This window comes from Miscanthus floridulus, chromosome 2 (assembly GCF_019320115.1).
Source record: "Miscanthus floridulus cultivar M001 chromosome 2, ASM1932011v1, whole genome shotgun sequence".
Lineage (NCBI taxonomy): Eukaryota > Viridiplantae > Streptophyta > Magnoliopsida > Poales > Poaceae > Miscanthus > Miscanthus floridulus.
Window position 1 is genome coordinate 109,900,780 of NC_089581.1, and position 25,075 is coordinate 109,925,854.

Here is a 25,075-nt window from a genome sequence, read left to right on the forward strand (position 1 = left end):
TTTCGCAATCGGAGGGGCTGAGTAAACGACACTTGCCTCGATGGCTCGAGTATCACGCTCAATGAGCTCACTAACGGGTACGTTCGTATGGAATCCGGGTCCATCATTTGCTGATGGGGTCGACAGATGCCCAAGCCGTTCGATAGGCTCAGGCGGCCCGATGGCCTCTCCTCGATGGAGATTCTGTGGGTTTGGCTCGGGGTTAGAATCGAACAAGAAAAGGTCGAGACGTCCTTATCCGCTTCTGAGTGGAGTCAAGCAGGGCCGCTGGGGCTTGTCTCGGTTATTTCTCCCTGGCTCTGTTTGGCATGAGGCGGCCTCGAGCCCTTCGTGGACCAACCTTTGAACCTTGGCCTGTGGTCGCCTATATCGAATGAGGCGACGGCCATTTCGTGATGCAACACGAAGCGTTGGGATGTTTTGCATATGTATAATATAATTGAAATGAAGGCTCAGTAACGTTACCTTGGCGATATGAGTGACGAAAAGCTCCTACCAGATGTGTTCGTGCGGGGTTCGGACCCTGATGTTTGCGATGAGGTTGGAGTAACCTACATAAGAATCGCTATTCTTTGTTTTTCGTATCTCGGTGGTGATTTGAGCCATTTAATTAACTTGGGCAACCTGACAGCTTCTCCTTTGGGAGAGACTCTAAGGTGGACCCCTCCGAACCCTTTTTTGAGAAGGCAGACATTGAAGCTGGAGACACAAGGGGCGTTGAGCATGATTTTTCTGGTGAACAGAAACACCATAGCTACCGAGGCGTAGGGTCTGCTAGTTCGTCCAGTTTTTACTCAAAGTTTTATGCCCATATTTTGCATCCTTAGTTTCAAGTGTATGGAGGGGGTCGGGTGAGGAGGAAGTCTAGATTGGTAGACATCCTCGGCAGCCCCCGATTGATGTTCGTATTCCTACCGTTTGACGGGGTCGGAAGCCCAAGAATGAATTTTTAACGCGTAAAGTAAGAAGGCAGAGATGCTTATCTTTCTTTGGGTGCTCGTTCGTCGTCTCTTCTGGGCCAGATGGCTGGCCTAGGAGATCTGAAAGGTCCTATCGTCAGATCGTCCCGTGGTCCTGCATGAGGAGGCAAAGGGTTGTCTACCTATGTGGGCGCCTTAATTGTCGTGTTCGGAGTGGGTCAGTGGCAGACCATACCCAGGTAGTGTTCAGTTTGACCAAGGGGGATGCCTCGTCGACCGGGGCGCATCCCGTCAGTTTCGACGGTCCCCTCAGGTATCAATCAGTATTGATTCCGTATTTAAAGAGGGGAATAGAGAGGGTTTTTCGTCCAACCTTTCGCCTTTCCTTAGCAACAATGCCTCCTCTTTAAATAGGGAGGGGAAGGGGAGTTCTCATCCCACCTCCTCTTCTACCTCCGAGTCGCTATCTCTCCTTCTTCTTCCTTTCTGCCGAATGCGTCCGTGCGTCGCGGTGGTTCGTGAGTGAGGAAGAGTAATGCTAGAGAGAGAGAAAACTTATAGATTCGCTCGTGAATCTAGAGCGTGATGTTGAGCCGGAGGTTATCCAACATAGATGAGATGGTGTGTGCCGCCCTTGCTGAGGAGTCGCTGCTGCCGAAGGAGAAGAGGCGCCGATGGGCGTCGTATGTCATCGACTGCGTCGTCGTCCACTGTGCTCCTCCTTTGGCGGGAGGCATTTCCTACCCATACGCCGTTGTTAGGATTATGGCTAGGGATGATGGCGTAGTCCCCGGATGCCCTAGCGGAGGCATCGTTGTCGAGGTTGCGGCTGACGACGATGGCGTAGTCCCCGGATGCCCCAGTGGAGGCATCGCTGTTGGGGTTGCGGCTGACGACGATGGCGTAGTCCCCGGATGCCCTGGTGGAGGCGTTGCAGATGGCGGCGCCTTTGAGGATCCTGCAAAGTGGTGGGATATCAGGATGTCGCCAATGGAGAGCATGGCACGGCGACCATAGTAAATGAGCTGGCCCGTGTACACGCCCCGGGCGTCGCCGATGGAGAGCGTGGCGCGGCGACCGCAGTAGACGAGCTGGCCCATGTACATGCCCCGGGCGTCACCGATGGAGAGCGTGGCATGGCGACCGTAGTAGTACTTGTAGTAGAGCTAAGCAGAGACTATAATTGAATAACTTTGTGGGGAAGCCCCTGAGTAAACAGTCCTTTGAATTTATAAGTATATTGTTCCTTTTTGTAATGAAATCGCTTTGTAAGTGACGAATTTGTGCAAAAAATGAACAAATTTACATCTTTTGCTTATGGCAAGCAATTTTTTATCTTTCTCCTTTTGGTAGAAAAGATTCTAGTGCTTTCCGACCCTACTCACGATCTAAGTCATAAGAAACTAGGAACATGGGCGAACTAATTCTGATTGAGCTGGTGAGCAAAGAGGTTGCAGCCGCTAGGGTGTGGGTGTCCCATAGTCCTACCAGTCGTATTCAGAATTGGTTCCCAAAATCTTAGCCCTTAGGACTCGTTTATGAGAGGAATGGAAAACTTAGAGAATGTTTATAACCATAACACAGGAGGTTTTTGCAAGCATAATACTTGTATTACATATGTCATATGTTATGATGACATGCCAGCCCCCGAGTGAGGTCTGACCCCTCGCGATTTGTAGGGGTCGGAAGTCACTAAGGATTGGGGTTTTGTTATGACAAAATCTGATAAGGAAGAGTGTAAGCTTATTTTAAGGATAGAAACAACGTAGCTGCTCGATGTTCTAGGCGTTGGTGAAGACCTCGCCATTGATGGTTTTCAACCGGTAGGCGCCTAGGTGAAGTACTTCTGCGATGACGTAGGGCCCTTCCTAGGGCGGGGAGAGTTTGTGGCGGTCCTTATTGCTCTACACAAGATGGAGGATGAGGTCTCCGATGTTGAAGGCTCGACCCCACACCCGTTGGTTGTGGTACCGTCGCAACGCCTGCTGGTACTTAGCCAAATGGAGGAGGGCGACGTCGTGGGCTTCTTCTAGCTGGTCCATGGCGTCTTGGTGGGATGCCTTGGCTCCTTGTTCGTCGTATGCTCTGATTCTTGGCGCTCCATAGTCAAGGTCCGTTGGAAGAACGGCCTCGGAACCATAGACCATGAAGAAGGGTGTGTAGCCGGTGTCCCGGCTAGGAGTTGTCCTAAGGCTCCAGAGCACGGCCGGGAGCTCAGCGAGCCAGCGCACGCCAAACTTGTTCAACTGGTTGAAAATTCTGGGTTTGAGGCCCTGAAGGAGCATGCCGTTTGCACGTTCGACCTGCCCATTCGTTCGGGGGTGTGCGACGGCTGCCCAATCGATTCGGATGTGTTCATCACTGAATCGAACGAATTTCTTGCCAATGAACTGCATGCCATTGTCTGTGATGATGGAGTTTGGTACTCCAAAGTGATGGGTGATGTTGAGGAAGAACAGCACCACTTGCTCGGATTTGATTGTGGATATTGGTCGAGCTTCAATCCATTTTGTAAACTTATCTATGGTGACAAGCAGGTGGGGGAAGCCCCCAGGCGCCTTTTTGAGTGGCCCAACTAGGTCGAGCCCCCAGACCACGAAGGGCCATGTGATGGGGATCATCTAGAGAGCTTGGGCCAGGAGGTGTGTTTGCCGAGCATAGTACTAGCACCCCTCGCAAGTGCATACAATTTGCTCGGCATCGGCTACTGCGGTGGGCTAGTAGAAACCTTGTCGGAATGCATTCCCAACCAAAGTTCTTGGTGCGGCATGATGACCACAGACTCCACCATGGATGTTGCCCAGCAGGAGTTTTCCCTGTTTGCCAGGGATACAGAGTTGCAGAATCTTGATGTGACTCTGTTTGTAGAGTTTGCCCTCTACAAGAACGAAGGACTTGGCACGTCATGCGAGCCATCAGGCTACCGTCTTGTCTACCAATAGTATGTCGTGGAGGAGGTAGTTGAGGTACGGCGTTCTCCAGTCATCGGGAGGGTCGGACTCCACTACTGGGTCCTCTTCGAGCTCCATGACCTCAAGGTCGGGCAGAGCGGTTGGAGGATCGGCCCCTAGGGTCGGACTAGATGGTCCATCGTCGGCTTGTTCCGACCCCGTGTAGCATACCGAGGGTTTGTGTTGGTCGTTGGCAAAGATGCCTACCGGGACTGGCTCTCGGCTAGATGCTGCTTTCACAAGCGTGTTGGCTGCTTCGTTGAGGCGCCTTGGGATGTGATTGAGTTCGAGGCCGTCGAATTTGTCCTCCAGCCATCGGACCTCTTGATAGTATGCCTCCATCTTGGCGTCGTGGCAGCTTGACTCCTTCATGACCTGGTTGACGACCAACTAGGAGTCGCCTCTGACGTCAAGGCGTCAGATGCCCAGCTCGATGGCGATTCGTAGGCCGTTGACGAGTGCTTCATATTCTGCAGTATTGTTTGATGAGGGGAAATGGAACCGAACCATGTACCTCATGTGGACCCCAAGGGGAGATATAAAGACTAGTCCTGCTCCGGTGCCCTTCTTCATCAGCGATCCATCAAAGTACATTGTCCAGTACTCTTGATCGATGGGTGCTGGTGGCATCTAGATCTTAGTCCACTCCATGATGAAGTCAGCTAGTACCTGAGATTTGTCGCTGTTCAGGGGGCATAAGAAATGCCCTGATCCATCAGCTTGAGTGCCCACTTTGTGGTTCTTCCAGTAGCGTCATGGCTATGGACAACCTCACCAGGGGGGGGGAATGACGTCACTACAATCACGGGGTGTGACTCAAAGTAGTGGCGTAGCTTTCTCTTGGTGATGAGGATGGTGTAGAGGAGTTTCTAGATTTGGGAGTAGCGAGCTTTGGAGTTAGATAACACCTCATTGATGAAATATACAGGGCACTGCACCTTGAAGGCATGCCCCTCCTCCTCTCGTTCTACCACTAAGGCAGAGCTGACCACTTGGGTGGTGGCCAATATATATAGTAGGAGGGATTCTCCGTTGCATGGAGGAACTAGGACCGAAGGTTTAGTAAAAAATCATTTAACCATGTCAAGCGCTTCCTGAGCCTCGGCTGTCCACTCAAAGCGGTCAGATTTCTTTAGGAGTCGATAAAGGGGGAGTCCTCATTCGTTGAGGCATGAAATGAATCGGCTGAGAGTGGCAAGGCACCCTATGATCCACTGAACCCCCTTTATGTTTTGAATCGAGCCCATCCTTGTGATGGCTGATATTTTCTTTGGGTTGGCTTCGATGCCACGCTCGGAGACGATAAAACTGAGCAGCATGCCCCTCGGGACCCCAAAAACACATTTTTCAGGATTGAGTTTGACGCCGTTTGCCCGGAGTTTCACAAAGGTTTGCTCAAGGTCGGCGACAAGGTGGTCAGCTCATTTGGATTTGACTACGATGTCGTTGACATAGGCCTCAACGGTTCGCCCGATGAGGTCTCTGAAGCAACTGAGCATACAGCGCTGGTACGTTGCCCTAGCATTCTTCAGACCGAAAGGCATCAAAATGTAGCAAAATGATCCGAAGGGGGTGATAAAAGATGTCGCAAGCTGGTCGGACTCTTTCATCGTGATTTGGTGGTAACCGGAGTATGCGTCAAGGAAGCAGAGGGTTTCGCACCCTGAGGTGGAATTGACTATTTGGTCTATTCGTGGCAAAGGAAACAGATCCTTTGGACATGCTTTGTTGAGGCCGGTATAATCGATACACATTCTCCATTTCCCGCTCTTTTTCTACACAAGGATGGGATTCGCTAACCACTCTGGGTGGTATACTTCCTTAATGAATCCTGCGGCCAATAGTTTGGCTATCTCCTCGCCGATGGCCCTGCGTTTCTCCTCATCAAAGCGGCATAGGCGTTGCTTTACTGGCTTGGAGCCCAAGAGGATCTAGAGAGTATGCTTGGCGACCTCCCTCGGGATGCCTAGCATATTCGAGGGTTTCCACGCAAAGATGTCTTTGTTGTCGCGGAGGAAGTCAACGAGCGCGCTTTCCTATTTGGAGGAGAGTACGGTCCTGATACGAACTTTTTTGCCCTCAGAGCTGCTAGGGTCCAAGAGGACCTCCCTGGAGCCTTCTGCCAATAAGAATGACCTGGTTGATTTCTTCACGTCGGGTGCCTCTTCAACGACCTCTTCCCTAAGGGTGGCGAGCTCTTTGGAGGCGATGACTGTGGATGCGTGTCCGCAGCATTCGACTTCGCACTCGTAAGCACGCTGGAAGGAGGTGTCGATGGTGATGACCCCGTGGGGACCCAGCATCTTTAGCTTAAGGTACGTATAATTGGGGATGGCCATGAACTTCGCGTAGCATGGTCATCCCAAGATGGCGTGGAAAGTCCCCGAGAACCCTACTACGTCGAAGGTGAGGGTCTTGATCCGGTAATTGGACCGATCCCCAAAAGTGATAGGCAGATTGATCTACCCCAGTGGCATGGCCTGCCTACCAGGCACGATGCCATGGAAAGGCACTCGGATGGGGCGGAGGTTCGTTCGATCAATGCCCATCTCATCAAGCGTCTTGGCGTACATGATGTTGAGGCCACTGCCTCTGTCCATCAGTACTTTCGTGAGCCGCTTAGGTCCGATGATCGGATCAACAAGCGGGTACCTTCCCGAATGTGGGACGGCATCCGGATGGTCAGTCCGATCGAAGGTTATGGCAGATTCCGACCAATGGAGGAAGGCTGGCGTGGCCGGTCTGGCTGTATAAACCTCATGGCGCGTGAGCTTCTGGCGATGCTTGGAGTCATAGACCGTTGATCCTCCAAAGATCATGAGGGCGTCGGTCGGTGTTGGGAAGGTGTCGTCCTTTTCCTCTGCATCATCTATGGCAGGAATAGGTTCCTTCCCCTACTCCCCTTTGTTGAGGCCCCCGGCCAAGTATTTGCGCATGAGGCCACAATCCTTGTATAGATGCTTGTCCGGGAAGGCGTGGTTTGGGCATGGCCCCTCAAGCATTTTCTCGAAGTGGTTCAGAGTGCCCTCCACGGGCTTCCGGCCACCTTTGCGGTCGGCAGCGGCCACGAGCGAGTTGTCGCGCCATTGCTTCTTATTTTTCTTTTTGGCGAGACGGTTGGAAGCCCCTTCGCCAGCGTCCTTGTCCCACCTCATCTTTTCGTCGGAGCGATCAAAGATGGCTCCGACCGCCTCCTCTCTAGAGGCATGACTGGTGGCGATGTCTAGGAGTTCCATGGTAGTCTGCGGGCCCCTGTGTCCTAGCTTGTGGACTAGGGATTCACAGGTTGTTCCAGACAGAAAGGCTCCTATCATATCGGCATTGGTGACATTAGGGAGCTTGTTGCACTACCGAGAGAAGCACTGAATGTACCCGCGAAGGGTTTCATTGGCCTTCTAGCGGTAGTTCTTAAGGTCCCATGGGTTTCCAGGGTGTTTGTACGTGCCCTGGAAGTTGCCCACGAAGATGTCCATCAGATCTGCCCAACTCTAAATAGTATTGGACGGTAGGTTCTCTAGCCATGCTCGCGCTTAATCGGCCAAGAACAGCGGGAGATTGTGAATAATGAAATTGTCATCACTCACCCCACCAGCCTGACATGCAAGCCGATAGTCTTCTAGCCAAAGCCTGGGATTTGTTTCACCAGAATATTTAGGGATGTTGGTAGGCGGTCGATACCTTAGGGGGAACACGGCATTGAGGATGTGCTGACCAAAGGCCTGAGGACCTCGCAGGCCGGGGCTTGGGCTTCGGTCTTCATTGCTGTCGTAGCGTCCGCCACGTTGGGAATGGTAGCCGTAGCATGCTGCTTCTCCATCGTTGCCATGGGTGCGTTTCCGAGCATCGATGATGTTGCGTACGTCATGGCCATGGCCAAGGCATTGATGTACTAGGATGGTGGAGGGCTACCTGCCGACTAGAGGTGTTTGGTGAATGGACGCGTCCCTAGTGGGACATACTGAGGGCGAGCGCTAGCTGGTGTCAGGTTCGCGTCGTCGAGACAATGAACTTTCCGCCTGCTGCGCCACCGCACGCTCAAGCAACGTGTGAATCTCCCTGTGGGCCCGGCAATCTTCGGCTGTCGCGGCCTCTGGAAGGCCATGCAGCAAGGCAGTTGCTACGACGATGTTCTGGCTGGCTCAGGCAAAGTGAGGAAGGGTCCCATCATCAGTGAGGATCCTCTAGTGTACGGTGCAGGCCGTGGCACACGCGCGCCCCCCGTCTTTGTGGCGTTCAATCTCGTGATTGATGTCCGCGTACTCCCGGATGAGCCCTTGCCTAGCCTCATTGATCTCTTGCTGACAGGCCCTCAGCTGCTCCATCCTTAGGTGAGATGGGGCCATTGTCTCTTCCCCGGATCTGCTGTCAGGGTTGTTCGTAGGGGTGACCTCTTCCCTGGAGACACTTTTGATGTGACCCTCGGGGGTCTACGTCATGAAGCATTCCTAGGAAGGGTGGTGGCTCCCCCTACTGGAATCTGAGCTAGAGAACGATCTTGGCTCCTCGTTGAGGAGCCCGCAGAGGGTCTCCGTATCATGCTCAATCGCCCCCACGAACTCAATGTCCATGGGTGACTGAACCATACGTAGCACCTAAAGGCGGCCAGCGGTCGCTGCAACGTTGCAGAGACCGAACGGAAACGCTATCGAGGCGCTCCGTATGGACCCTCCCGGACACAGGGTGGCATTGTGAGAGGCCTCCCTTGATGACTGGACTCCAAGGGAGTTGCCCGACATGCCCTCAAGCCTAAGACAGCTGAGGTTGATGGAAGGGAGAGATGGGGTGGCTGAGTGAGTCAGCGCTAGCTCTCCTCCTAGTGTGACGATGAAATCTAGGTCACCGAAACGCATGTGTGCGCTCGGGGCCCAGGTGATTGCGTGGGTGGCCATCCGAGGCCTGATTTGGAACGCACAAGCTCCCTTACCTGGCACGCCAACTGTCGGTGTTTCATACGAGCACCGGCAAGTAAATTTATAGTAATGAGCGTTAGGCTCGGATGGTGCGCTAAAGGACACAAAATTTATACTGGTTCGGGCTGAATGTCCCTACGTCCAGTTTGTTGCTGCTCATGTTATTAGCACCGAGAACGGTCTGTAGTAATGGGTACAAATGATCGAGAGAGGGACTAGTCCCAAGTCTCTGATGGAAGGGTTGAAAGGAGGTCAAGAGCTTCATAGCAACTTGATTGTGTGTATGTGTGTCTTCCTGTTCGGTTCAAAGTCCGTCCCCTTTGATGGAGGAAGCGCATTCCCTTTTATAGAGGAAGGGGCTGACTTTTACAAGGGCAAGGGTTTAGGATGTATACTCTACTTAGTCTTGTGGCTCACGTCTACCTGGCTTCATTCTTTGTTCTGATGAGTACGAAGGAAGATAAGCGCCTATAATACTGTTGATGTCTCTATAGAATGTCAGGTTGATTACAGAATGCTGCCCTGCGCAGGGTGTGGGCTGTAGTACAGTGGTTTTGACTTATTGGCCTCTCCCAGCCTTGCTCCGCATGCCTTCTGGTTCCTATGAGTCTTCGTCGGAGGGACGAGGGGTCAGGGTCCAGAGCGACGCCGTAGTCAAGGCCTTCTGACTTGGCGGACCTGAGGGGTCGGGAAGCGGGTGCTGCTCCCTTAGGTCCATAGCATGGTGACGGAATGTTCATCGTGCGTGGAGATAGTAAATCCTTTTCTAGAGCATAGCGGTTGTCGTATATCTTCGTCGGGTTCCGTGTCCCAGGGCTGAAGGCGGTGCCTACAACTCTACAGGGCGAGGAGCATGCACCTGTACAACCTTTTGGGCTCTACGATGCCCGGAAGGGTCTAAAGCACCTGTCCCATCATCCCCTGGTAGTACTTTTCCTGCTAGGGCACAGGGTATGATCCTTGGAGCCACGGTTGACCCAAATGTCTTGTCCTGCCCTGTACCTATCATCTTGAGGGAACAGGGAGAAGTTGTCAGGTAAGATGAATCCGGTCTTCAGATATGGAGCAGGGTGAGGCTCGTTCCTTGCCATCGGGCAAAACGGAGACCAATCCCTATCTCTAGGGCGAGACCGTCCTTGCCCCTCCGGGGTCAGGCAAGGCAGAATCTATCCCTCAGCCCTTGGGCGAGACCGAGCCCGCCCTAAAGGCGTCAGGTGAGACAGAGACTAGGCCTGAGCCCTCGAGCGAGGCAGAGCCACCTCAAAGGCATCGGGCGAGACGGAGTCTAGCCCTTAGCCCTCGGGCGAGGCAGAGCCACCTTAAAGGTGTTGGGCGAGACAGAGACTAACCCTAAGCCCTCAGGCAAGGCAGAGCTATCTCAAAAAGGCATCGGGCGAGGCGGAACCAAACCCCTATCATTCGAACAAGGGACGAAATGGTGCTCTTGTGCATCTAGAAGTTTTTAACATTCGGTGGTTTTTGGTTCCACCTTCTGGGGTACCCTAGTATTAGGTCCCTGACACAGCTCCTCCTCGAGGTCCATGCTAGGATTTGCGGACATCATATGGCTCCAAGGTCGCTGGTCAGAAAAGCCTTTCGCTAAGGTTTTTACTGGCCCACCGTGCTACGAGATGCAGAGGAGGTCATCCGTAGGTGTGAAGGATGCCAATTCTATGCTCGACAAACCCATTTGCCGGCACAGGAGCTCCAAACCATCCCTATCACCTGGCCATTCACGGTCTGGGGCCTCGACATGGTGGGACCCCGCAAAAAGGGCCTAGGTGGCTTCACTCACCTACTCATAGCAGTTGAAAAGTTCACCAAATGGATAGAGGCCAAGCCCATCACCAACATCCATTCGGAAGAGGCAGTCAAATTCTTCCTCGACATCATCTATCGATTCAACGTTCCTAACTATTTCATCACTGACCATGGGACTAACTTCACTAGAAGGAAGTTCCTAGACTTTAGTGATGGATACGGCATTAGGATCGACTGGGCCTCGGTCGAACATCCATGACCTAATGGTCAGGTTGAGCGTGCCAATGGCATGGTCCCCCAAGGACTTAAGTCATGCATCTTCGACCGACTCAACAAATACGCTAGACAATGGGTTGCAAAGGTCCTAGTGATCCTCTAGAGCCTGAGAATGACCCAAACTGATCCATAGGGTTCGCACCCTTCTTTTTGGACTACGTAACTGAGGTTGTACTGCCCTCCGACCTCAACCATGCTGCCCCAAGAGTGAAGGCTTTTGACCATGACAGAGCCATGGAGGCTCAGCAAGACACAGTCGACCTGCTCGAAGAGGCCCATGAGACGACCATCATTCATTTCGCTTGCTACCAACAATCCCTACGCCATGGGAAGATTAGGGGGAGGATACTTGAAGTCGGCAATCTCGTACTCCAGAGGACCCAATCAATGAAGGAAAAACACAAACTCTGTCCACCATGGGAAGGGCCCTATACGGTGACCGAAGTAATCCGACCGGGCACCTACCGACTAGAGGACAACAATAGCAACGTTCTCACCAACACTTGGAACATGAATAGCTACGTCATTTTCCCCCTAAAATTTGGTCTTACCGCTTTTTAGTCAAACTTGCCCCTGTAAAGCACCCCAGTCCGAACACTTTCAGCCCGGGTCACTCGGGGGCTCCATGAGGGTACAATACTAAATACTACCTCTCTCTTTTACTCTCTTTTTTACTATCACATGGTAAACAACTTCGTCCCCGAATGGAAGCACATTCCTTTTCCTTTGATTATCCTATATAACTTTGTTTTTACTCCTAACCGAATGCACCCGCCATGACCTACGGTTATGAGTAGCTGAACCCCGTGGGCCATGCCCAGGTTCTTAAAAAGCCGTAGCCTACGGAACTAACGGGCAGGTGCGAAAAAGAAAGGACAAAAACATTAGCTATGCTAGGATAAAACAAGGAATAGATAGTGATTCTATCATAAGAGTAGTACTAATGTATTCATCGATACAAAAAACTGTTCACACGGGAACTCACCCACAAACACAACTATTACATTCTCTACTACTACTCCAAATACTATTATTGTCGCTCGACGACATCGCTTGAACACCATCGGACGTAACCACCGCTGCTGGGCCCCCACCCGGTTCCACTCCCTCTACTTTAGTGAACGCAGTGGATAGCTCAAGGGACCTGCCCGGTTTCGCTCCCTCGACTTCAGCGAGCACATCGGGTACCTCAAGGGACCTGCCCGGTTCCACTCCCTCAACTTCAGTGAGCACAACGGGTACCTCAAGGGTGTCACACCCATAGATGCTCAGCAGAAGAGCATGGAGCTCTTGACCTTCTCATGCAGTCGAGGTAGCTTCTAGGTGGGGATGCGGCCACTGGGGGTATGGCCACCATGGCTGGAAGAGATCTCATCAAACTTTATTAACTAGCCAACCCGAGCAGCTACAGGCGTGGAACCCTCCACCGGCATGATCCTGAGCAACTTCCCCTCTGACAAGGCTCGCCCAATGAAGATCCACTAGAGAAAGTCCACACACAGCTCCATCCCAAAGAATGCCTCACAGACAAATCTAGCATGCCACCCTCTTTGGCGAAAGTTGCCCCTTCTCAGGCAGAGACGGCCAGCACCGCCCCGGGCAGCCTCTAGCCTGACATCGCACTCTGGATTCATGAAAAGATCTATAAGTCCTCCCCCTCGCTCATCCCCTCTCTCACTTAGGAACCATCATGGCATATAGGCACTCTCGATGAGGAGGAAGAAGTAAGAGAGACAATAGTTGGAGAACAGGCAAATGACTACGATAGAGAGCCCTCTCCCTCCCACTGACCAATGGGATGCATGCTGACCAATGGAACAACGCTTGGTCAGGCGGAACACTGCCTGGTGAGACATGATGTGGCCTAGGTATGGCCCACCACTATCGCATGACCAGGCATGAAAACCGAAGCATCACCACATGCAGGCAGCTCTCTGCATCCCTAGGCGGGACTTAGAAAAACCTAAAGTGGGATCTCTGCCAGGAGAGACCATCAGACTTCCTAAAGTTGATCAAACGACTTAGAAAACACACCAAGACACAAGTAGGAAGTGAAGGGATGCCCCATATAGGCCATGCCGACTCCATCACAAACGACGAGCATAGATCCTGGTTGGACATTTTCGACTAGAGCTCTCCGAACCCCATCACTCGAGTCATCAAGGTAACACTACCGACCCCCTCTATTTCTTTATAAATCATTTCATACATCCATACACACATTCATTCCATATGCCCATGCCCCCCGGACGATTCGAGCCCTGAACCGCTTGGGGGCTCGGGAACTAAGCATCGCATGTGCAGCGAAATGCATCACAATGCTTCGTGTTGCATCACGAAGCATAGTTGCCTCATTTGACATGAGCAACAATAGAGCTAGGGAGAAAAACACAGATGAGCCCTGTGCGGCCCTCACCCAGTCTAGCAGATAGGGTCATCTCAACCTTCTCGTTTGATCCTAAGCCTCTGCCAAGCGCATAGAATCTCCATCAAGGGGAGGCCATAAGGCCACCCGGGTCGGTCTCCAGAATGACCCAGGCATCTGTTGGGCTACAGGTAAAGGAGCAGTGGAATGTCACAAGAGGGCTATGTCAACCCCGTCATGAACAACGGACCCGGATTCCACTCAATCATACCCGTTAACGAACTCACTAAGCGCGTCACTCGAGTCCGAACGATCGAGACAAGCGACAAAACTCAGCCCCTCTGGTTGTGAGGAATCAAGGATGGGGTAACGCACACAACTCACATCGACCCCTACTAAAAGGCCTAATAGGGCTCAGGGGCTCAAGACACAAAATGCCTAGGTCTGCGAACCCAAACTCGCCCCATCCGGCTATGCTTCGACTGCACTCCAAAAATACCTGGGTCTATGACCTCGAACTTGCCCCATTTGGCTATGCTTCCACCGTGCTCCAAAACACCCAGGTCTGCAACACTGAACTCGCCCCATCAGGATCTACAAGCTTCGGCTTGCTCGATCCCAAACTAACTAAACTAACTGCCTCAGTTGTGCGGGCCACACCAAGGCTAGGATCCATGACTCTGACTCACCCGATCCCACGGCGCGCACTGACGCCAGGATCCATGAGCTTTATCTTGTCCGATCCCTAAAAGACTAACAGCCTCGCTCGATCCAATGGCGCACATCGACGCCAGGATTCACGAGCTCCGTCTCACCCGATCCTAAAAACAACTAACCGCCTTGGCTGCACAATGACGCCTTGGTTGACAACTCTGTCTTGACTGAAAAACATGCACGCACGCCTGCTAAATAAACACCCCTAGACGATTCTGCCTAAACCGCCCAGGGGCTACACTTGTAGGTGCGCTCGCACGCACCCACCGACAAAACAAAAACCTCCCCCGCTGGCAACACGGAAAACCCCCAAATGGCTCTGCTCGAACTGCTTGGGGGCTCGGAGGCTACACCAGCGGGTGTGCTCACATGCACCTGCCGTCAAGATAAAAATCCCCTAGACGATTCTGCCTGAATCGCCCGGGGGCTTAGGGGCTCCTGTCGGGTTCATAAAACCAGAGTCCCTCATAGACCGGCTTCTCAACAAAAGGCTCGACCCAAGCAGACAGCGAGCAACTCATGGGCCGACCCAAGTATCTAAACGACAGGCCGGAAGGATGATCCAATCACCAACCGGAAGGTCTGGCAGAGGAGAAGCGACACCCATTTTTCGACTCTGGGCCATCTCTCTGACCGGAGCGCTAGCTCTAACTCTAGCCGCCTTCAGATAGCTTCTCTGACCGAAAGGCCTGGCCAGAAGCACTACTTTCAACTCCAACCCTACATCTCTGACCAGGGTACATAGAAGCCTTGCTCACCGCTCTTCTTCAACTGGCGCAACCAGAGCCGACTAGGACCAACCGACAAGGGATGCCCGCTCGTAAAGGACCAGGGAATGAATGGAGAAAGCAAGGCAAGGCGCTCAAGTCAAACTACGATACCAGGGACCATACCCTGTACACCTGCAGGAACAGTACTCTACAACCGCCTTAGCACAAATAGTGTTGTAGGCGCCGACATTTTACCTACAGTATTGTGGGCACAATTAACTCCCATACGATAAGGCCCCCCACATGCTTTTAGGCATCGACAGTATTGTGGATGCCGAAATTTACCGTACCGAGTGAACATGGTGAAACTCCTCACATGCCTCTAAGCATCAACAGTATATGCAGGTACCGACATCTGCCATACTCGAAACAAGATGACGTAACCTCCTACATGCATCCAACATCCAACAGTGTTGTGGGCGCCTACCATCATCATGTACCTGTCGGCGTGGGCAACAAGGTTTAGAAGCATACATACTCTCTCCCTCTCACTTGTAAGGCCATCCCCTTCATCTATAAAAGGGGATGCGCCCTCTCCCAAGGATTCAAGTGATTCCAGATTCATTAGACCGATCAAGTTCACTAGCTCACAACCATAGAACCGCTAGGTTCAGACCTCAAGCACACATTTGAACACTTAGCTCATATCGGAGCTCCTGTCACTCACGGCCCTTCCGACCGGAGCCAACTGGACCTCTTGTACACCCCCATCATTCCCCTTCTCATTTGTAACCCCACTGCAAACTTCGAGCACCTGGGCTCAGGAATAAAGTCACCGACCGACTCAAACTGGATGTAGGGCACATTGCCTGAACTAGTATAAACCCTGTGTCATTGAGTGCTAGGCCACCTCCGATCACAACGTATGGCAAAACTACAAATATTCACTTGTTGGTCACTTTTTGCACTGACACTACTTTTTAGAAGCATGTCTTGGTCCTTATCTACTCTCTGAAAAATTATCTCGTTGGTTCAAATTTTGACAGAGATTTAATCTTCAACCTTTGAGTGAAATTCATTAAATAAATTGCTTTTGAAAATTGAAAAAACTCAAAAAGGTAGTGCATTGCAGCCCAAATTTGCTCACAGCCCATGCACGATGTGCGAGCTCCCGCATGCCCAGGTGTGCAGACCGGCCCATCTACGAGAACGGCCTGCTGGCCCACTCGCGCGCACATCCATGCTCTGACCCGTAGCCCATCAGGGATTCACGCGCGCCTCTAGTCTTCGCGCCCAGGCCGCAACCTGGGCCTGGTCGCACAAGCCGCTACGGGCCATTTCTTCCTGTAGGCCCAGCTAATTGGCGAGACGATCCAGGCCGTCGATCAGCATCGGACGGCTGCCCTTCATTTTCGGCTGAATAAAAATAGGTAGATAGCCGATTCCAAAACCCTAGCTCATTTCATTTTCCCCACCCCTGACCGTCGGCGCCGGTGAGGAGATGGCGCCATAGGAGCTTGTCCCGATCGGCTCTCCTTCCTCATTCCTTTCTCTTCCCTATCCCCTTTCTTCTCTCAGCGTCATAGCCGAGCGACGGAGGAGCAGCGGTGGCTGCCTGTGACCGCTAGAGGAAAAGTGTTGGCCCCGCCGTGGGGCCCCTCGCTGGCGTGCGAGCTGAGCTCACCATCGTCGAGCGGCCTTGTGGCGATGCCCTTGACCCCGAAGCCCGAGGCGTAGGCTGCGCGGTGGCGTGACCTCCCGGGTGGCGGCTTGGGTGGTTCTTCCTGCGCGACATCTTAGCAACACCGGCGGTGGTGACTACAACAGGTGAGCCCCAGGTAGGCCCCTATGCCGTTCGTCCAGTTTCTTGGAGTTAGGGTTAGGGTTAGGGTTAAACCCAATTTGCATTCTTTCGATTTGTCCATCTTCTTTCTAAAATCGTTCTTCTTTTCTACCCCAAGACCTAGATCTACACCCTAGTAACCTGTCTCTTATAGCAATGTTAGACGGTTAGGATTCATCTAGGTGTAGTACTGAGGGTGAATTGCTTACTGGTTGATTCAAATCGAGTAATAGTGAACTTGGGACAAGGAGGCAGAGAGAGTAGAGGGGCCATACCTTCGGGCTTGGCAGAGGAGGTAGAGGAGAAAGTAGCCAATATGGCAGCGGGTACGCAGTGCGGGCGGTGAAGTCCAGCGCATTGGTGGCAATGCAGAGACGATGGTGAAGTCGGTGGCGGCTTCCCGTCGCTGGCAGCACCTCCTCTCTAGATCGGTTAGGGTTAGGGAATGGTCGGTGGTGGCTCCTGGTAGCTCTGGGGAACCTCGTACCTTGTGCCCTGGCCCCCACCTCTCTTTTATGGTGCTGTGCGACGGGGGCCCACCAATCATGGAGTGGTTGGACGCCCCCGATCAGGACACGGATCCAAGGGTCCAATTGGTCGTTGGGCCAATTGGTGGAGAACAAACTAACAATTATTTCTCAGTAGTCACTAGAGATTATAAGTAAACAAGCTTTATTAACTAATTCTAGATTGTTTTTCTTTCAAATGCATCTCTTAGTTGTCTAATCTTAAGTGACTATATAAAATAAATATATGGTGTGACACTGATCTATGAGCAATGCCCCTTCTTATCTTCAATTTTGACATTAGTATTTTTTCTAAGCTATAAAGAGGTTAAGGATAATTTATTATATATTTTTTAAGCCAACATCAAATTCTATGGGTTTTTTAAGTCGACATCAAGGTCTGGCGGTGGTATGTCGAGACGATGGCGTTCATCCTGGCTGTTTCCCCCAGGAGTCGTCCTTCTTCGATGTTGGCTTAAATCTTTCCATTTTTTTTCTGTGCAATCATATCATACATGACAAGAATTGAATGTGGATTGTTCTCAGGTACGGGTAGGTGTTCAAGTCGCATGGACGGAGACTATGTGGATGAGCAACTAATTTGTAGTACAATCTTTCAGTGCGAGTAAATTGAACATATCAATTCGACCCTACGGCTTTCGATCCAACATGTTATCACACGATTCCCATTAATGTGCTATGGTTATGCCAACATGCGTCTGATTTTTTTTAAAAAAAAAACATGCGTCTGATGACAGGTATGACCCTATATAAGCACCTCAGGCCTTCCGTTTCTTTCGAAGGAATACATTTGTGAGCACCGTCTTGGACTACAGCGACATGCACATGATATCCAAACCCTTTGCGTCCTTGGTTTCCTCCATGGGAAGCAGCAGGTGCTGTCACCTATTGATGACGATCACTTATATCGGATGCCATCAGTTGACATCGCCGGTGGTGACATGGCGGAGACACTACCACCAGGATTGCCAGTGTCGACCTTGGTGACATCCGGGTCAGTTTAGAATTTAGCCTATAGTAGCCCATGTGTATGTTAATGAGATATTGTGACGGAAGCGTAAGTGGGATAGTAATAGGTGTGTGGTTCACTCAGCGTGCAGAGTGGATCTGGGGCGTTACAAATGGTATGAGAACCGACCTCGTGTGTGCTAAGAGGGATCTGAGCCGTTTGGACTTTGGGGCGTTACAAATAATATTGAACCAACCTCGCGTGTGCTAAGAGGGAAGTTCCCGGTTATCATTTGCGGACGTGGGCTCATTGCGAAGAACGAGAACGTCGGGAGAGTGGGTTAGACCAATATATAAGGCTTATAGAGTCCATCCCATCATCACCAGATTAATCCTGCCCTGCGAGGTGCATGGCGTGGCACAGGTGGAATGTTCCTGATCATTGTTTGTCCAGTTGTGGCTACGTTGACCAGCAAGGACATCGGGAGAGTCGTTAGACTAACATATAAGGCTTATAGAGTCCATCTCACCATCACCGGATTAATCCTGCCATGCGGGGTGCATGACATGACATGTGTGGCACTAGATGCACGGTCACGTGTGCTAAGAGGGAATATTTCTGGTCATCGTTTGTCTAGTTGTGGGTACCGTGTGCTAAGAGGGAACGTTCCTGGCCCAATTGTGGGTGTGTTGGGCCGATGTGGTGTATTGGGCCGACGAGGACGTTGGGATAGTGGATTAGATGTGGCAGAACCGACCAATTTATAAGAACACAAGTACAATGTCAACCACCGGTGCGGTCGCGCTGTCATACCCATATAAACTCGGTAGTCCGTCGAGTGTCGCAAAGGACCTTGAAACATAACCAACATACAACCAAGATCGTACATGATTCAACATACATGTCACATGTTACATAAAGTTCATAAGTAGTTCAACATAAATCGGAGTACGAATAAAGTTATTACAACCCAAAGTTCAAATTTATTAGTGGAAGCAACATAATTTTGAAACCATCACACACACGGTTCAGATACATGCCAGTTTCATGATCATTTTCAACAAAAGCACATAGAGAAGCTACTAGAAAAGCCCATGCCCGTCGGCCTCATTCCTCGTCCACGGCGAGAGAGAAACAATTCTTGCAATAACCATGATACATGGTACCATCTACAACAGGTGGGAATAAACCCTGAGTATTGGAATGTACTCAACTAGACTTACCCGTCATAAACAAAAAATAAAGAGACACCAAGGATTATGCAAGGCCGTGAAAGGTAGAGCTGGTTTGACAACATTTTGCATAAAAACAGAAGTAATACACATCTTGACCTGTTCAGTTATTATAGCAACAAGTTATACCTATTAAAATTAAGCATGTCTAGGTTGGGCACCTGTACTAGAGCAATCATTTGATTTAAGATGAAGCAAACAATAGTAACCATATCCAATGTAATCTCTTCACATTCATCATAACCATCACATTTCATCAAGTTACTATGATGAAGAAGCTCAGTCAAGTTTCTCACTATCCGGGAGAGACGACAATTCGAATAGATTGCAACCAGCTAGGCAAAAATCCTAACACAAACCCACACTTTCCCCATCGGGGTCGTGTCGGGTCACATTTGGTACAACTCAGGACTCAACTTCGCTGGTTCGATCAGCGCTGCACCCTCAGGGACTGACCAGCTGCCAGGATGCTCAGACCCAGCCTGCCCTTGGGCTCACATCCGGCTCCCCGTACATCTTTACTACCTCCAGTGTGCACACTTGGACAGAACGACTCCCGTCCTAAGTTGAGCTAGTCGGCTTCACAGTCGGAACGAGTTATCTGGCCAACTAAGTGAGAGGTTGCGTTCAAAATGACAAGAGGGCATCCAACGATGTGGTCCTTAATCAGCACAGATGGAATCACATGAATCAACCTACCACATAGACTCCGTACGGCCTCTATTTACATCATCACATGGTTCTTTTCCATGATAGCAAATATAGCCAACTGTGATATGGTATCCACCTATATCTCGCAGGTAACAGGAAATCACCCGACTTCTACCGAGCTAAGCATATATTCGATCCTGGTCCTACACAGGGTTCAAGGTATATATTTCTAGACAAGGAGATTATATGCATCAAGTGTTTCCAAACAACTTCTATAACTTAATGCATCAAACATAAAGAACTCAAGTGGATATTTATAAAACATAGGAGACTTAGAATGTTCTAGGCTTGCCTTTCAAGTCGGCTGAGGGTCGGTGGTCAGGGCATTTGGGCAACTCCTCCTGATCCTATCCTTCTCCTTCTCCTTTGGGAACCTCCTGCTGTGAGAGTTCCTCTAGGGTCTCCTCTCCTTCAAGCTCGAACTCCATCAGGGTCACTTCCTCTGTCGATCCTATATGCATGAGCACATAGATAAATATATAGAATGCACTAGGGATGATATGAATGATATGGTGCAATACATATATTATATATGTATATATATATACATTCTTAACAACATGATGACAAGGTGATAATATGATTAACTTAATTTTACTGAGTAGGTGCATATCACTTCTCTAGTACAAGAAACATACACTCACCACTTTCTAGCAACCTAAGGTAAAGTTATTCATCATTAGTAAGAGGCCTAAAACCTACAGCTAACAACTTGTCTTAATTAGCCTAAGCAGCTAAAAAACATCAAGCTCACACAAAGCAATCAAGTCAAAAAAACTAGATGCAAGTGAATTATAGAGCAATAAATAACTAAGTGTGTCGGGTTCATAAACCTGGGGTCCCTCATGGACCTACTTCCAAGCAAAAGCTCATCCCAATAGATGATGATTGCGAATGACGCACAACTCCTGGGCCAGCCCAAAAACCTAACGATAGGCCAGAAGGACGATCCAATCTCCGACTAGAAGGCCTCTCTTCCGACTCTGGCCCGCCTCTCCGACAGGAAGGCCTAGCCGAGGAGGAATAGCGCTCGCTTCTGACTCTGGCCCACCTCTTTGACCAGAAGGCCTGGCCAAGGAGGAACATTGCTTGCTTCTGACTCTAACCCGCATCTTCGACTGGGGCTATGCCGAACCTCTGCTTATGGCTCTTCTTCGACTGGCGCAGTCAGAGCCGATTAGGACCAACCAACCGGGGACGCCCGCTCGGTAAGGACCCAGGAAATGGGCAGAGCAAGTAAGGCAGGGCACTCCAGTCAACCACTATACCAAGGACCGTACCTTGTACACCAGTAGGACAATACCGACATGACATGTCAGAAGGGTGCCCTACAACATTCTAGGCACGTTAGAACCCGAGCAGTGTTGTGGGCGCCGACATTTTGCCCTACAGTGTTATGGGTGCCATCAATTCCCATACTAGGCAAACACGGTAAAACCCCCCACATGCCTCTGGGCATCAACAGTGTTGTAGGCGCCGCCATTTGCCATACATGGTGAATACGGTAAAAACCTCCCACATACGTCTAACATAAACAGTCTTGTGGGTGCCTACCATCATCTTGTACCCGATGGCGTGAGCAACAAGACTTAGTAGCATACGTACTCTCTCTCTCTCGCTTGTAAGGTCATTCCCTTCATCTATAAAAGGGGCACGCTCTCTCCCAACAAGGAGGATCGATTTGAGAGGATGCCAAGGACTCTCCAATGACTCGAACAACCAATGATCGATTCACCCTCTATTAGCTTTAGACACTCTAAAGCTACACATAGCACATGCTCGAATACTTAGCGCATGCAGGAGCTCCCGTCACTCTCAGCCCTTCGGTCCTAAGTCTGACCGAACCTCTTGCACCCCCATCTTACTCCCTTCCATTTGTAACCCCACAGCAAACTTCGAGCACCTAGACTTAGGAATAAAGTCACTGACCGACTCAAACTAGAGATAGGGCACACTACCTAAACTGATATAAACCTTGTGTCATTGAGTGTTAGGCCACATCCAATCACAACATATGGCAAAACTACAAATATTTACATATTGGTCACTTTCTGCACTGACAGTTGGTGCCGTCCATGGGGAAGACGCCGTACGTTCACGCTTTTTGTCATCGGATGGCCCACCTTTCCACCATCTTCGCCATGGCGGACTCAAGCGATATGACTTGCTTTGGCTCACTAGAGTTTTCTGCACTCCCACCTATTGGGATGTGGGTTCCACCCACCTTCGAGCTATGCTAGACCTTCCTCTTTAGAAGCCTAGACTTCGTCGCCGACCCGCTCGGCATACTACACCTCTGCGAGGAGGCACTTGTTCCGACGCCCATCGAAGGAGGCGCGTCCTCCGTCAGCTCTAGGACTCATGATGACTTCAATGATGAGGCAGCTATGCTTTGCTCCAAGCCTACGCTAGGCTCAAACCCCGCTGTGAGTAATGTACATACTATTATTTACTCACTATTTACTATTCTCCACCGATTCTCTAGAGGGACCCCATTGTCCCTACCGCGATCGCCATTGGACCGGTTCCCCTATAGCCTCACATACTACATGGATGCATATGCTCGGGGGCTTCAAAGGATGCTAGCAATGCCCCCTCTCGCATCCGAATTCGTGGGGATGGCGAGCTACGCTCCTGCATCTTTTCACAACCTCATGGATGAAGATGTTGAGAGCGATGGCTCCAGCATCAGCGATGCGGTGGCACCTAGCCACCCTCTATCTTGAGAGTGCGCTATGGCGGACACCCCGGGACAGCTACCGATGGTAGTGGAGTCTCTATAGATCCACACCCCTCCAGACACTCGCGTAGAGGCCCTCACATGATCCTTGGAGCACGGTGAGGAGCTATGACAAAGGCGGCAGAACCAGCCACCAACTGCGTTGGTGCGCTCGGCACACCATGATGTGCCCCATGTGTGTAACCCAGTGAGCAGTGCCCGAGGTCGTGCCTATGGGGTCTAGTGCAACATCATCAATGGGGGGGAACAATCCCCCACAGTTCACTCGGGCTGGTTAGAACATCGCCATGGTGGCGATGCTTCTGCGCGGCCTTCTCGAGCTGGTTGACCCACACGAGTAGGCGATCCACCAGAACCTTCGGGCACTAGTGGAAACCGCCGCCATTCAATAGGCGGAGAGCTCCGCATCGCAACACCGACTCATGGCCTCTCTCCTCACCAAGGGGTGAGGATGCACCAAACGCATCGCTCCATACACTCGCCACTGTAGCCACTAGGCGTGGAATAGGAGGGTGTAGCTGCGCCATAGCTAGACCTGACACTCGCTCCACACCGACCACCTATGCGTGAATGCCTTGGGCCGAACCAAGACGCTCGTAGCGTCATTAGCAACCGGTGTCGGGTCTGGCATGATGATGATGCCCATCAGGCGGTGGTGAGAGCAGACAACATAGGCTCTAGCCGGACCATTGAGGGGACCAGTGAAACACACCTAAGGTGTGGTCACCGACCCAACGACCAAAGTCCCAGCCCAGATGGCCCAAGACCATGGGCCTTTGGCCGGCGCATCCATAGAGCATCATTCCCACAACGCTTTCAACCACCGACCAATATCGCCAAATATACCAGGGAGACGAATCCCGGTATATGGCTCGAAGAATTTTGGCTTGCCTGTCGAGCCGATGGAGTGGATGATGATCACTTCATCATTCAGTACCTCCCTATCTGCATGAGGGAACATGTTTGAGCATGGCTCAAATTCCTCCTGCATGACAGCATCCGCGACTAGGCGGACCTCAAGAGGGTCTTCGTCGGGAATTTCTAGGGGACGTATGTCTGCCCTATGAACTTCTAGGACCTCAAGAGCTACCAGTAGGAGCCCAGCGAGTCCCTGTGAGATTACATCCACAGGTTCACAAAGTGGTGCAACTCCCTTCCTGATGTCATTGACGCAGACGTCATCAGCACTTTCCTCTCTGGGACAACCTACGAGTCTCTGATCCACAAGCTTGGCTACCTGAAGCCCTGTACCACTCGCGACCTGCTCAACATCACCATGAACCACGCCTCTGGTGAAGAGGTGGTCAGAGCAGTATTCAATGGAGGCTAGGACAATGGCAAGGCCAAGCACGAGAACCAAGACAAAGGCCCCTCCATGCAAAGGGGCAAGAAGAACAAGAAGGATCGACACCGAATGGCCAACTCCACGTTGGTCGCCGTAGCTGATCGCATGGGCAAGCAGTCCCAGCTGGTGTAACACCCTAGGTGTTAGCCTTGCATAACTTGACTTGCATAGCATGAGCATGATCATCAAGCATTCATAAACAAGCATTTACAATTGAAACATTGGATTGAAACATATGCAACATTTGCTTGTTATTGCATGTTTCCTTGTACATATGCAAATGATCATGAGTGTAAACATGTACTTGGTGGATGTGAGTCACAAAAACATTTAACAACACATAGGTTAGCAAATAGGACATTGTTCATGAAGGTCACCTTTCATGACCAAACACTTAAGATTTCATGTGTTAACCTAGATAGCACTATGAGTAACTAATACATGAAATGATTGTATGACCTTGCAATTAGCTTGAACATGTTTAGAGTATCATTATGAACAACTTTGATATTCATGGTTAGGGGTAAATAGATCACTAAGCCCTAGTTTGAAGTGTACCACCATTTAAATGTGACATGTTTGACCAAGTTTTAACTATGTGTTAGAGACCTTGCATGGAGGTGGTCACTAAAGCAAAGTTGTAGTATTTGTTATAGTGAACAACTTTTATGTTTGGGTCCTTGACTGGTTTAGCTCCTAACATACTTGAATTTGGATCACAAAAATCAGCAAACTCACCTTTTCAACACTTACCGAAATTTTGCTAAGTCCTATTAACTGGTAGCACTGACAGCCCTACTTTGGGAAGATATAACTTGGTTTTGGTTGCGAATTAGAGCATGATTCCTTAACAAGAATTGGAGCTGGTACTTCGGGCTACAAAAGTCATGAAGATCATTTACGCTTTGGAGCCACGGATTTTCAGTTAATTCGATTGCAAAACTCGCTGTCAGGCAATGCATGGCTTCACTGAATCGACTGAATCGAATAGCTCGATGGCCGACCGGCTTCAAGCATCGCGCGCCACGTGGAGGTCTGCAGCGGCCACGCGTCGTCGGCGTCCTACCCCATGCGGTAGAGCTAGGCCCAAGCCGGCTTTAACACTCCCAGCTATCGCCCGC